Genomic DNA, 13,371 nt, shown 5'->3' with positions numbered 1-13,371 from the left:
AGGAATATTCATTTCAATCACCTTAAATTGCAGTTTGGCTTAAGACGAACCTTTTCTGGAACTGAAACCAAAGCAAAAGAGCTGAGTATCTACTTGTGTCTCAGTAGGACACATGCAGTGCAGAATATTTACATTTCTTCTATCTGTATCTAAATGTTTGGAACCAGGACTGCCCAAGGAAGAAAGCCCTTGAATTGTAACATTGTAATAGTAACATTATAACGTTCCTGGTAGAGACCTAGCAGGGTAGGTGTCTCAAGGCAATCAAATGTATCAGCAAATGGATTAGATAGAAAGTATTTAGATTGGGGACCAGCAGCTAGCATAATGGCTATGTCGCTGGACTCCCATGTAGTTGAACGAGGTTCGAGTCCCGGACCCGGTGGCTTAAACTCACACCAGGCACATGTGTGTGTGTGCCCAAGATCTCGAGAGGAGAATGGAGGAGAAGGGGGATTTCTTTCTGTCTTTCTGGCGAGCACATACACCCTATAGCACAAACCTCTCCCAAAAAAAGTATTTAGATTAATTAACGTATTTTGTGAGCCAATACAATGTGAGACAGAATAAAGGAATGGAAAGCAACTGCAGACACCAGAGACAGGGTGGGAGGAGGACGTGTAATGGCAGAGGGTGAGAAATAGTGGGAAAAATATATACATATATGTTTCTTGTATATATTTGTATATATTTATACATAGTATATATTTGCGATAACATGTATGATTAAGCCACTGTACAGTGTATTCTGGCTGGAATATCGCATTTTGTATGCTGTGGTGATATTTAGTGAAAGTATGTAAAATAAATAAATACAAGGGTTTTTTTTTAATAAAAGAAAGAAAATTTTGCTCACCCTGTAGTAAGTGCAACTGATTTAAATAGCTCCACACGTGTCAGTCTTGTTTGTTTGTTTACTGCAATTATCTCACTAACATGGAAAAATTGGGGTCTGAATAGCCCTTATATTGGGCTTCAGCCGGCGCTGGTGCCTGAGCTATGCACTGCCCCTGGTGGCGGGCTCATCGCTGGCACCCCAGTGCAGCATTCATGGCAAACAGACTTCAGATTGTGCGTGACCACTGGGTTCACATACTTGTCCCTGTGGGGGATTTGTCTTTGGATGTTATCTGGACAGAAAGAGTAATGAAAAGCTAGCTGTCTTCCAGAACAAGAGCATATTATTTAAAAGGGAATTGAGGGCTGATGAAGTGACCTAGAAGTAAAGACTATAGCTGAATTATAGAATGTTCACATTTTAAAAAATAGCAAAAAAATTAAAACTTGTGTATTATTAATTTGAAAATAAAAATAGGTTCTACCTCTAATGTTTATGTCTAGATCGGTGGTGCTTCACTGGGGCCATCTTGTTCCCTGGGGACACTCAGCGATGTCTGGAGATGTTTTATAGTCACAGCTACAGGGATGCTGCTGTTGTTTAGTGGGTAGCAGTCACAAATGCTGCTAAGTCCTCTAAAATGTGCACAACAGCCTCCCACAATAAAGAATGCCGTGGCCTAGAATGTCCATAGCCCTGAGAATGAGATGGCAAAGTGTGACAAAGTGTGAAGGTCTCCACAAAGCGTGAAGCGAATGTTAAAATTTTCATTTCTGACATAATGCCATTCATTTTTGGAGAAGGTTGCCAGAATCAGAAAACAAAAATAAAGAATGCCCTTTTCAATTTGAATATCATAGAAAGACCTTTTTCTTTTCTTTTTTTCTTCTCTTCTGTTTATTATTTTCAGGTTTATTCTTTCTTTTTTTCTTTTGTATAAATGTGTCACGTACACTACATGGGATATATCCTAAAAATCTATTTTTTTCTTTAAATTCAAATTTAACTGGATGATTTGCATTCTATCTTTCATCACGACTTTTGAGACAGTCTCAATAGACATTGACCCTTGTACCCAATGAGACAGAACTTGTCTTTTTATTTACTTATCAGACTAGCACATACCACGCCTAGTCTCACGCACTGGCCTCATGCAGACACCATGCAGTCTTAGTTTTAGACAAACACAGTCAATAATAAGGTGGATGGCCAGATGAAATTAGAAAAAATAAATAGAAATTTTAAAATCACAAAAACGTTCATTGTAAAGCACTAACTCCAAAATATCCAGACGGCTCTAATTAGAAACAAATAATAGTTGCATAATGTATGATGACTTCTGTTATAGGAAGGTGCATGGGAATTTGTGGTGTGCATATTTGTACTAATTTTTCATGAGCACGATGAGCAATAGGACCACACAATAGTCCCTCTCTGCATAAATTTATATCCAAATAAAACTAATAATAATGATCAATGAAACTTCAGGGCCATATTGGCATCATATAGGAGCTGTTTTCAGCACTTGTTCTGTGAAATAAGTGGATCCACGTCGTGCAGAGTGGACTTCCCTGGTTCTTAGGACAAGAGACCCTTTCCTCCCTTCAAAATGGAAATGAGATCCTCAGGCCTTTGTGACTGTTGACTCTAGACAGTTCTAAGCTAAGACCCTTTTGGGGGACTAATCTGAGAAGAGCTATGTGAGCAACTGTGTGCTTACTTCATAGAGCCCTGTCTGCAATGAACAAATCTTAGTTGCATGATATAAAGCCTGGCTCTCTTGCCTTGGTAGGATAACAAGGATCATTCCATCTAATTCCCACACAATCAACAACGTTCTCATTTGCACATGCATTGCTGTTCAGCCCATCCCTGTACTCAGTTTTACTTCTTTTACTTCCCCACAGAGCTATGCCCTAGTTAGGGGCCAGTTGGTGGCATGACAGTTAAGGCACTGGACGCCCACATGGTGACCACAATTCGAGTCCCAGACCTGGACGAATATCACACTGAGTGTGTGTATGCATACCCAAAATCCTGAGAGGATAATGCAGGAGAAAGGCTTGCAGGGTACCTAGAGGGTAGTTTCCCTAGAAAAGACAGCTAGGTCAAGAAACTAGAATTCAACTAGTAGAGATAAGTTGATGAGATATTCATGATAGCCCCAAATGCATAGACAGATTTGTCCTATAATAAAAATGGAATGAAAAACAAGCTGACAGAGATCATGCAAATGGTAAAGAATGGAAAGTGGAAGGAAGTATTTAGGAAATTTGTGGTCAGATTATACAGGGTTTTGGTTGTCAGAGGGGGTTTGTTGTGTTGGACAAAATATTTTGGAGAACCAAACTATTGGGTCATCAGAAAAGTCATGCTGTATTTTTCTGTTTTTCTATGCAAAAATGCATGATGACTTTCTTTTCCCCATGATCCAATCGTTCCTGAGCATGTACAATGGAGCTTTAGAAAACACAATAATTGGTTTCTAAATTACATAAGAATCTGAAAATATTAGAATAGCCCATCTAAATGCTATGGAAACTAATTTTAATAGAACAAATCCTATCGTAAATGTAATCTTAAGACATTTTGAAACTAGTGGACAGCAAAGGATCAATTAAATCCCATTGCCTAATTTGTGACCTTCGCAAACTTACTTGGGAACATGAAACATTGACACGGGATACAGTACTTTTTTTTTTTTTCTTCAAATGACCCAGCATATTTTTCTAAGCACCATCTTGGTAACACAGTACTGTTTGCAAAGCACCTACCTGTAGACATTTCTTGGTGGTTCTTATTTTTGTTTTTGCCAAAGCACATGCATTTGCTGAAGGAGGGTGTGCAGTGAGAAAGCACCCTTTACGGGGATGTTCATGCCTCAACCCCCTCTCCACTCGCTCTCTCCCTTTTGGGTATTTTGGGCACGCATACATATGTACCTTGTGTGTTTTTCAAGCCACTGGGTCCAGTTGACAATGTGGGATCCAGGTGCCTTAACAACCATGCCCTGAGCTAACCTTGGATACTAATTTTGTCATTTAAAATTGTCAAAACATAAAATCTTTTTATTTTCTTCACAGCATCAATGTGAGCATCAAATAAGATGCAGGGAGTAGAAACAAAGGCTAGTTTAAACACCAAAGTCATTGCTAGTTACATTTTTTATTTCAACACCTCATATGTTGGATTAATATATTCTCTTGCCTCATGTACCTTTTGAGAAAGTTAACAAAAGGGCCCTTACATTTTGTGAGGTGTACATTATGTGAATTACCTCCATTCTCATAGTAGACTTGGAAGACTGACTTTGCCTACACACTGCAGAGAAATAGGCTAACATAATAAAAGTTTGAAATCTTCACTCTGTCTTTTTTTTCCTTTTGTTTGATTTGACTTTTCTTACTTTTTCCTTAGATGTTTTACAGGGTAATTTAATTTTGTTTTCTTTTGTTTTTCTTCCTCAACTTTATACACGATGCAAACACATATACACATACTGAAATCTCTCTTAATATTTAGAGATTCCGCCTCAATGTTTGTAATTTCAACTCAATGTTTGGCATCCCTTCAAAGGTGCTTTAATATAAACCTTTCCCAAAAAGATAAGCAAGTATACCGTTTTCAGTATAATTTCTCTAGTACCTATTCTATCTTCTTGATTTCTGTTCCGTACCAAAAATGACTCTAGATTTCCTCAACATTTCTTTTCAATTAATGACATCAACTTTTTATTTTTCCTCATATTGTAAAAAGCAGTAAAGTTATATAGACCATGCCTCCACAAAATATCACACTTTTTTTTATTAGCTTTTTCAAATATGTATAATTTTCTCACCCTCTATTAATCTAGGCTCCATTTCTCCTTTGTGTTAATATTTAAAACCATTCTAATCTAAAAAAAATTTTTTTTTGATTTCTGAAAAATAGCTCTGATCATACAACACTTTGATCAACAAATTTTATGATTTTCTATTATTTTCCAGTTCATATAAAAACCTTATGTTGGCAATTCATGGACATAACTCTGAGTCAACTTATTTGACCTAATTTATTTCCCAGTGCACCTGTAACATGTAATCTATGTTCAAGCAAATCTAGATTATCTATTGTTTTCTGAGCACTGCTTGGGAACCTGGGGTCATCATAATCCCCACCCTGGTTCCATTGTGGTCACCCATCTTATTCTGTCAAGGCTTATTTCAAACGCCATCCTCTGTAACAATCCCTTTTGGGCTCCCCTTAACTCAACGCTATCGCTCTTCCTAGAAAACCCCATTAATCTTTATTTTTATGTTTCTCCCCAAATTTATCATAATCTAGGATTCCAAACGGGAAGTCAGGAAGCTGAGAGCTTTTTCAAAGTGCTTCTGAAATCGTCTTGTAGAACCAGGGAGAGGAATTAGTGGAATAGATGCAAAATTTAAACCCAAAGCTTAAACCAAAGCCATTACATTTTTTTATTGTTTATATAATATGTTTCTTTCTATTTGTTTGGAAGGCAGTGTTTCATAACTCACAATTCTGGAAAAAATAAGACTTCATCTAATTCAGTTTGTGTATTCATTGAGCATGAATTCATTCTCCTGTAAGCTTCTTCGGAGCAAGGGTTATGTTGCATTTCCTTTTGTTTCCTAGACCCTGCCCCTGCGTTCAACAGAATTCTACTTCCTGGTAATAAAATAGTGGAGTGCTGTCAAGTTGGCTGTTTTTCAGTCCCGTGCCTAGCAGGAAAAGCGTATTTTTGAGTATGAATCATAATCCAATTAGGAGTTCTGGGCTGAATCAGAATTCCGTTATTCCTAAGAACAGAGCTCAGCACATTGGTGGTTTAAAGCATGGTTTGTAGTGACTGATGCCTGTTTGAAATCCTGTCTTGACCACTTACTTACAGAGGCATCCCGAGAACTATACTTTGTCTCTAAGTCTCTCAGTTTTCTCATCTGGAAAACGATGAAAGATAATAAAAGTGCCTACTTCACTTAATGCAAATAATTAGCGAGTTACAATATACAAAGCTTTCAGAACAGTGTCCTCTAGGCCGTGAAGTATATATGGCAGTTAGGGTCATTTCATTCATGGATATATATCCTTTTCGGTTAGCCAGGATCTGAGCTCTTTCCTTTCCCAAGGAGCAGATTGGCAGACCTCATACTGTCACATAAAGTGTTGTTACTCAATGTCCTACTCACCAATCTCCTTTCTACTTATCACCTAGATTCATTTTCATCTCTCTCTCTCTCTCTCTCTCTCTCTCTCTCTCTCTGTGTGTGTGTGTGTGTGTCTGAGAACACTAACTACTATTTTATGAAAACTCTGCAATCAGATAGCCAGATAGTGACACTTTATTATCTGTTGACACAGCAAAGGAAGTGCCAGTATTTCTCATGCTGTAAATTTTAACGAGACTTAAGGAAAAATAGAAAATATAATGAAATTTCACCCACAACCTATGAGGTTTAAGCTACTCTGAGGATTGCTTCATTTAAATAATTTGCATTTCCAAATTTCGATCTATGGAAGAAATATTCTCATAATCCTCCCTTTTCATCTGCAAGTGAATCAATGCAATTACACAGTACTTAAATTTCTATAGTATTTTCCCTAATTAAGACATGATATTTAAGCTCTGTTCACTATTTATCTAATAGTTGTTGTGTTACAAAAATACTGTGCATAAATATTTCTTATATGAAATTAGTCCATACTCCTAAAGAATATTTTTTAAATGTAATAACACAACTATATTTACCCCCTATTACAACTTGCATTCTTTAAAACATCAATTGAGGACAACGCGTTTGGAAGGTGTGTGCTTATTAAACAAAACTTCAACTTAATTGTGAGAACATTTTGAAATACTATGTATTTCCTTGTACTAAATTTTTCTGACTGTGAATTCACACCCATTCTGAACAAAGGTTCTGGGCAGACTGTGAACCTAAAAGACAAATGCATATGTCAAGTCTCATCATAGCTGGCATAGCAACCGTTTGTCAGAGGTCCGAATCTCCACACATCCCATATGCTTTAACATGGTGCAGTAGAGTGAAGGCACCAGACTGAAAGCTCCATGTGCTAAATTGGAGTATTTCAGTTAAGTGTTTGCACTTTTTTCCACTTATAACGAATAAGCTCCTTTCGTAGACCATTATTGCTTTGCTAACAAAAAAACCTGGATTGAGTGATTTACAAAGAAAATAGTTTATTTGTAAAACTCACGATTCTGGTGGCCGGAAAGTCCAAAGGCATAAAAATGGTGGAAGGTTAACCTTTGAGCAGAGCAAGGCATACACTACAGCCATGTGGCTTCCTTTGGCCCCATTTCCTGTCCCATATACACACCAGAACTCATGCTAATGACTTTATCACACCCAAAGGCCTTACCCTGGGATACTGTGAAGAAATTACATTTTCACATAGCACATTTATAACACAATCAAGCCCCAACACATGAATCCTCGGGAGATATCCAATCACTGCCCACCAAGACCAAACTCTAAAACATAAATCTTTGGAAACAAATCATTATCCAAACAAAAACAACTCTTCAGGGGCATATCGTGTCTTATTTGAATTGCTTCTCCTTGGTACAATCATAGGATCTCAAATGTGAATATTAAACTTACATAAGCAAATTAATATTTAGTTAAGATTCTAGTTCTAATTGGCTGAATACAGAGGCTAAACTATATTTGCCAACAGGAGCTGAACAAAGCATCATTTAATACAAAATTCTAATGCATACTGAAGTGGACTGACTTTACCATCAAGGAAAGGAAAATCAGCAGTGATTGAGAGGTGAAGACATGGAGCCTGGATCTGTCTGATTCTGCACTGTTTGGCTCTATCACATAGCTTCTCTGAATCTCAGCTCCACTGTTGCAAATTTACTTTTAGCACTATTTTTTTTTCATTTAAGACACTTTATGCCTTTCTTAGTATTCCTGTTACAGTTAATATTTTTCAATCAATCAGTTCGTACTTGGTAATAAAGAAAATTTTAAAGATAAAGAAAACTTAGTCTTCCTTCACTTTTTTCTTTCTTCTTTGTTATTTTTGGTTTTATTTAGTTTGTGTGTGTGTTTGTGTGTATGTATGTGTGTGCATGTGTGTGTGTGTGTGTGTGTGTGTGTGACAGATCTATTTACTACTTATTTAAACAAGAACTACATTTCTTTTTTAAAAAATAATTATTTATATTATTTTATTTATTCATTCATTATTATTATTATTATTTTTTAGTTTGACCAGAGAGAGACAGAGGGTGAGACTGAGAGAGAGAGGAAGTGAGAAAGCAAGCCACCAGATTCAGGACTTGAACCCTGGTCGGCCATATGGGAGTGTCCAGCGCCTTAACCACCACGCCACCTGCTGGTCCCAAGAACTACATTTCTTAATAATTTGATCATCACCTTGAGAAGCTAAGCAGACCACGGATAACAGTAAAACTCATGTGTAGATCCATTTTCCACTATTTGCCAACCTTTCCTAGGAGGAAATTAACTGTAGGCTTTTGCCAGACCATTCTATAAATCTGTGATGATCTGAGACTTTCTTTTACTATCAATACACACATACATATATGTTTACAAAATAGCACTCCATAAGAATGAATACATGTCCTTTGCATTACTCAGTGTTATAACAGGTATTCAACAAGTAATCGATTGTAGTTCTTTAATGAGCCTATAAGAATACATATCCTTTGCATTACTTAGTATTATAGCAGGTATTCAACAAATAATCAATCATAGTTCTTTAATGAGTCTATGCAATATTTGTTAGGTTTTTAGTTTTATTTTATCTTCTTAAGAAAAAAATAACTAAAATTTTTTTGACCCCTGCTTATCAATTTTCTGTAGGTTATTGTGCCAGGAATATCTAAAATGAAGACAAAAAAGCAGACTTAAGAGAATCATTCCACATACTTTTAAATCATCTTACTTAGATCATAAATCAGGCTACATGCTCTGACTTCTATACATTTAAGTCTCCAACTGAATTTCCTGTTGATTATACTCATGCAAATGTTCTTTACTTTCTAGGTCATTTCCAAAGTTCATTAATGCAGGAAGATGATTTTTAAATAATTATACTAGAGACCATGTTCCATTAGCACGATCAAGGGTCCCTGCACTAAAGTTGAATAACAAATGAGTCTTTTCCCAATTTGTAGAAGAAAAGCAATGGTACTGGAGTTTTTTTTTTCCAGATTTTTTAATACAATGTACCTGTCTTAAACCACTGATTCCTCTTGCATTTTATTGATCTATATGTAAGATGATATTTGATAGAGAAAAAATTGTGTATTTGGGTTTTATAGGTGTATAACACTCAGTTTCTGATATTTCGATGGTATTCTGCAGATAGAATTGTGATTTCCAGCTGCCAAGGCAACTGAAAAATTTAGAGAATGACTGATCTAATAAGGACTTTAAAAAAAAAGAAGGAAAATGATAAATGTGAAAAATATAATGTTAATACTTCTGGCTAATAAAATTATTTGCTTACTACAAGGTGTACTATTTAGTGTAAATATTACAAATCATTGAACATTTTCTAGGAAGGAAAAAATAAGATACTTATAAATGGCTAGCCAGAGTGAATTTTAAAGCTTGGGCTTTTCTTATCCATTAAAATGCTTCTCCTATTGGGATCAGCAGTTAGTGTAATGGCTATGTCGCTGGACTCCCATGTAGTCGACCGTGGTTCGCGTCCCAGACCTGGTGGCTTAAAACTCACGCCAGGTGCATGTGCGTGCGTGCCCAAGATCCCAAGAGGAGAATGGAGAAGGGATTGTGGCATGGCCATCCCCCCTGGGGGGTGATTTCTCGCTTTCTGTCTCTCTGTCTCTGTCTGTCTGGCGAGTGCATGCGCCCTATGGTAAAAACCTCTTAAAAAAATATTAACACTAATTTATAAAATAGTTACACTTTTAAAAGAATCCCAATTTGATAGTCCTCATTTTGCAGAAGAGTTAGAAAGTTACTTTCAGTATGGGAGCAGGGATCACTGTTTCTAAGTCACCAAATAACAATTACTCAAAATAAAAGAATGAAAGAAAGAAAGAAGAAAGGGGGCATATTTGAAAAATAGCTTATTGCGGAGGTAAGGGGGAGAGAGTCATTATAATAGGAGTCATTATTATCCATATTACACAATGACAATTTTTTAGGATATTAGCCTGTTTCCTTTATTAGCTTGCTTTTGACCCATTGAAAAGAATTTAAGAAGATAATGTTATTATTTGCATAATGAAGAGACAGAATATCCTTTCTTTCCTGTGAAAGGCATGATGCATAAGAAAGATACATACTTGAAAATACAGGCCACTGAAACATTTCTCACAATAGTAAATGCCAATAACACAAAATGTTATTTTTGTATTCTTCCGACACTCTTAAGAAGGGCACTTCTTGAAATCTAACATCCAAATTTTTGTTAAAAGTCATTATTTGAGTCTTTCCATTAATTAACTTTGGCAGTCGTTCAATATATATTTTTTTAAATTTGAGGTTAAATTATTCACATCTCATAAATAATTTATGAATACATTTGCTTAGATTTTTCCTCTGCGTGATCTAGCACTCCGACTTTTGTTCCACATGACATGCTTTCTGTATGAATGAATGTCTTTTCTGAGTTTACGAAGTTTCAAAGGCAAAATAAACTACTGTCTCAGACTACAGGTCTGTAGGTTATAACAGAGGCTGCGGGTTAAAACAGTCTGATGCTCAGCGATCTTCCTTTCAACGCCATCCAATCTCCTGTTAATAAAATGATACTATAGTACTATTTGCAGCTATAAAATGAGAAAAAAATCATAGCTGGGTCTCACCGAGGTGTAATATTTTCTTTGATCGAGAAGCAAGAAGAGCAATCTTGAAGAGAAGAGGAACTGCCGTTACAAAATAAAGCAGGATTCTATGGAAAAGCATCTACGAAGTTACTTGACAATTCAGAGCTTCAGAGGTACTAAAGTCAGTCATTATCTATTTAAAGTTAGTGATTTCTTACTGAAAGTCAGACTTTCTGCCCTAAGATTATAACATAGACCCACTGTCTCATTTTAAAAAATTAAGTATTGCAGTTATTTTCAAAATGTTAAAATACAAGTCTTTGTAAAAGGCCAAAAGCAGTATCATATCACCATGTAAAAACTAAAATGTGTTGAACATTGCTACCTGCACTGTGACGTATCAGTCAGGTAGTTACTAACAAATAGTCATTTATAGAAACATATAGGCACATGTTCTTCATGGTAGTTACTTTTCTCATCTGCCTCACTTCTTTTTATAAAATCTTCTTCAATACTTTCTCAATTTTGGCGGGACTCATTACAATCATGGACAAAAGGCCTAAATATAAAGGCACCGTCGAATCATGTAAGGAATAAAACCAAGATGGCAGAGAAAGGCTTATATAGTCTGTTTTGCCTGATGTCTCTTTTAGTCCACAACATACCAAACATGTCTTCTGATAGTTAGACGTCCATAGTCTTTTCAAAACCTCCCTTTGTGGGGGTAGCTGATGGCATGGTGGTCAAAGGCACTGGATTCCCACATGGCCGACCATGGTTCAAGTTCCGGACCTGGTGGCTTGCTTTATCACTTTCTCTCTCTGTCCTTCTTTGGTAAATTAAAATAAATAAATAATAAAAATAAATTTCTTTGTGATTATGCCATTCTACCAATTATAGCTGAAATGTAACTCAAGTTTCTTTTTTTTCTCATATCTTTTTGTAAAAATATCATTTTAGAGAAAATACAATTTGGAGAAGTAGGCAGATGGTGGCACATGATGATGTAAAAGAATTAATGTGGGGATCCAGCAGATGGTATGATGGTTAAGGCACTAGACCCCCACATGACTGACCATAGTTCGAGTCCTGGACCTGACGTTCTCACTTTCCCTCTCTTTCTATCTTTCTTTCTCTGTAAAAAAATTTTTAAAAGCAATAATAAATAATATCAAATAAATAAGTTTAAAAAAAAAGTATGCACATGGGATAGTTCCAGGTTTGGTTCTGGGGATTCCCTGTCCAGGCTGACTGAGGCTGGGGGTGGATCTCAGAAAGAGGTTCCCACTGGGGGTTCCTTTCTCATCTCTCTTTTTCTGTCTCTCTCTCTCTCTCATGGCAAATGTAAATTAAAACACCAAAAGATATTTTGAGGAAGCAAATATATATCGTTTCTACTTACATACTAGCTGAAAACCATTATATTAAAAATATATACATGCTAAGAAGTTTGGGGGTTAACAGCCAAGGCATGTTTTATACTGAAAATGTTACCCTAGGAGACAGTCTGGAGAAGTCTTCCCAGGTTCATATTTAGATTAGACAGTTAATAGAATCTTCCCAGTTTACATACAGTAGACCCCTCAGAAAAGTCTACGTAAGTTTTTCTCTGCAAAGTGTAGGATACAAAAATAAATTGGGCAAGGGCCCAATATGAAAATGTTTGTTGTTTGTTCAGAATTCCGAGATATGTTTCTGAGCAAATATGAATGTTGTAGTTGTTTAAACTTATTACACATGCTTTAGGTCTAGTATTCAATAAAAAAGTACTAGACTCCACTGCTGCAAATTCTTAATCCATACTGTATCACTTCACCCAGTTATTTCAATTGTTCTAAGAACAGAAAGTTTCTCTATTGTAGGGTTTTAGCTTTGCTCCATGTTTAATTATCGTGCTATAGTAACACAATAGTAGTTCAGTTTAATTAGCTGTATGGCTTTACAAACAGTTGGATCAACACTTAAGACCTCTCTCTCTCTCTTTTTGCATTGGATTTATTCTTTTAGAGAGCCAAGATGTTTCCCAAATGGAAATTATTTCTGGCCATGCCAAAGAGAAAGGAAAATCTAGCAAAATAGGATAATACATTTATACATTAGATATTTAATCATTTAACCTCAAATTATTAAAATAATGATTTAATGAATGTAAAAATCATGTTATCCTTAATAAAGACATTAACTGATTTGTAATTTGAACAACATAAATGCATATGATTAGGCATAGCTACTGCTTATGTTTAGAAATGTTGAAGAGAAGACAGAAACCATGGGTATTTCAATATCTTTTAGACATAGTTATCAATTCAGTGCCTTTATTAACAACCTTTTATTGCACCTTGTATAAAGTTACTGAAAGATCTATTCACTGTACTTTGTGGTTCACGATTTATCTTCAATTACTTCAGTTATCACATTTATGAATCCTGACTAAACAATTATAAAAACTTATACACTAGGGGCCAGCTGGTGGTGTAGTGGTAAAATGTGAAACTCAAGGAGGCAATTCCACATGAGAAGGTTCCCAGTTCAAATCCACAGACCTCTCGGAGTATACCCAACATTCCCTTGCCCCTCATCTGGGGCTGACTGAAGGTTAGGGATACATTGTAGAATTGAGACTCTTTGGGGAGTTCTGTCTTTCACTCTCTCATAGAAGAAATATGCAAATTAGGGGGGAAAACACACAGAGTAATTTTTATGGATAATATGTATGACTACCAAACATATA

At 36.0% G+C, this 13,371-nt stretch overlaps 1 pseudogene; it reads left to right on the top strand.

Moving 5' to 3' along the window:
- The first annotated feature begins 1,050 nt into the window (after nucleotides 1-1,050).
- On the top strand, nucleotides 1,051-1,220 carry LOC114006786 (NADH dehydrogenase [ubiquinone] 1 beta subcomplex subunit 1 pseudogene; annotated as a pseudogene).
- The last annotated feature ends 12,151 nt before the right edge of the window (nucleotides 1,221-13,371 follow it).

Source organism: Tupaia chinensis, unplaced genomic scaffold (genome assembly GCF_000334495.1).
Source record: "Tupaia chinensis unplaced genomic scaffold, TupChi_1.0 Scaffold000084_3, whole genome shotgun sequence".
Classification (NCBI taxonomy): domain Eukaryota; kingdom Metazoa; phylum Chordata; class Mammalia; order Scandentia; family Tupaiidae; genus Tupaia; species Tupaia belangeri.
This window is presented reverse-complemented; position numbering and strand designations above follow the sequence as displayed.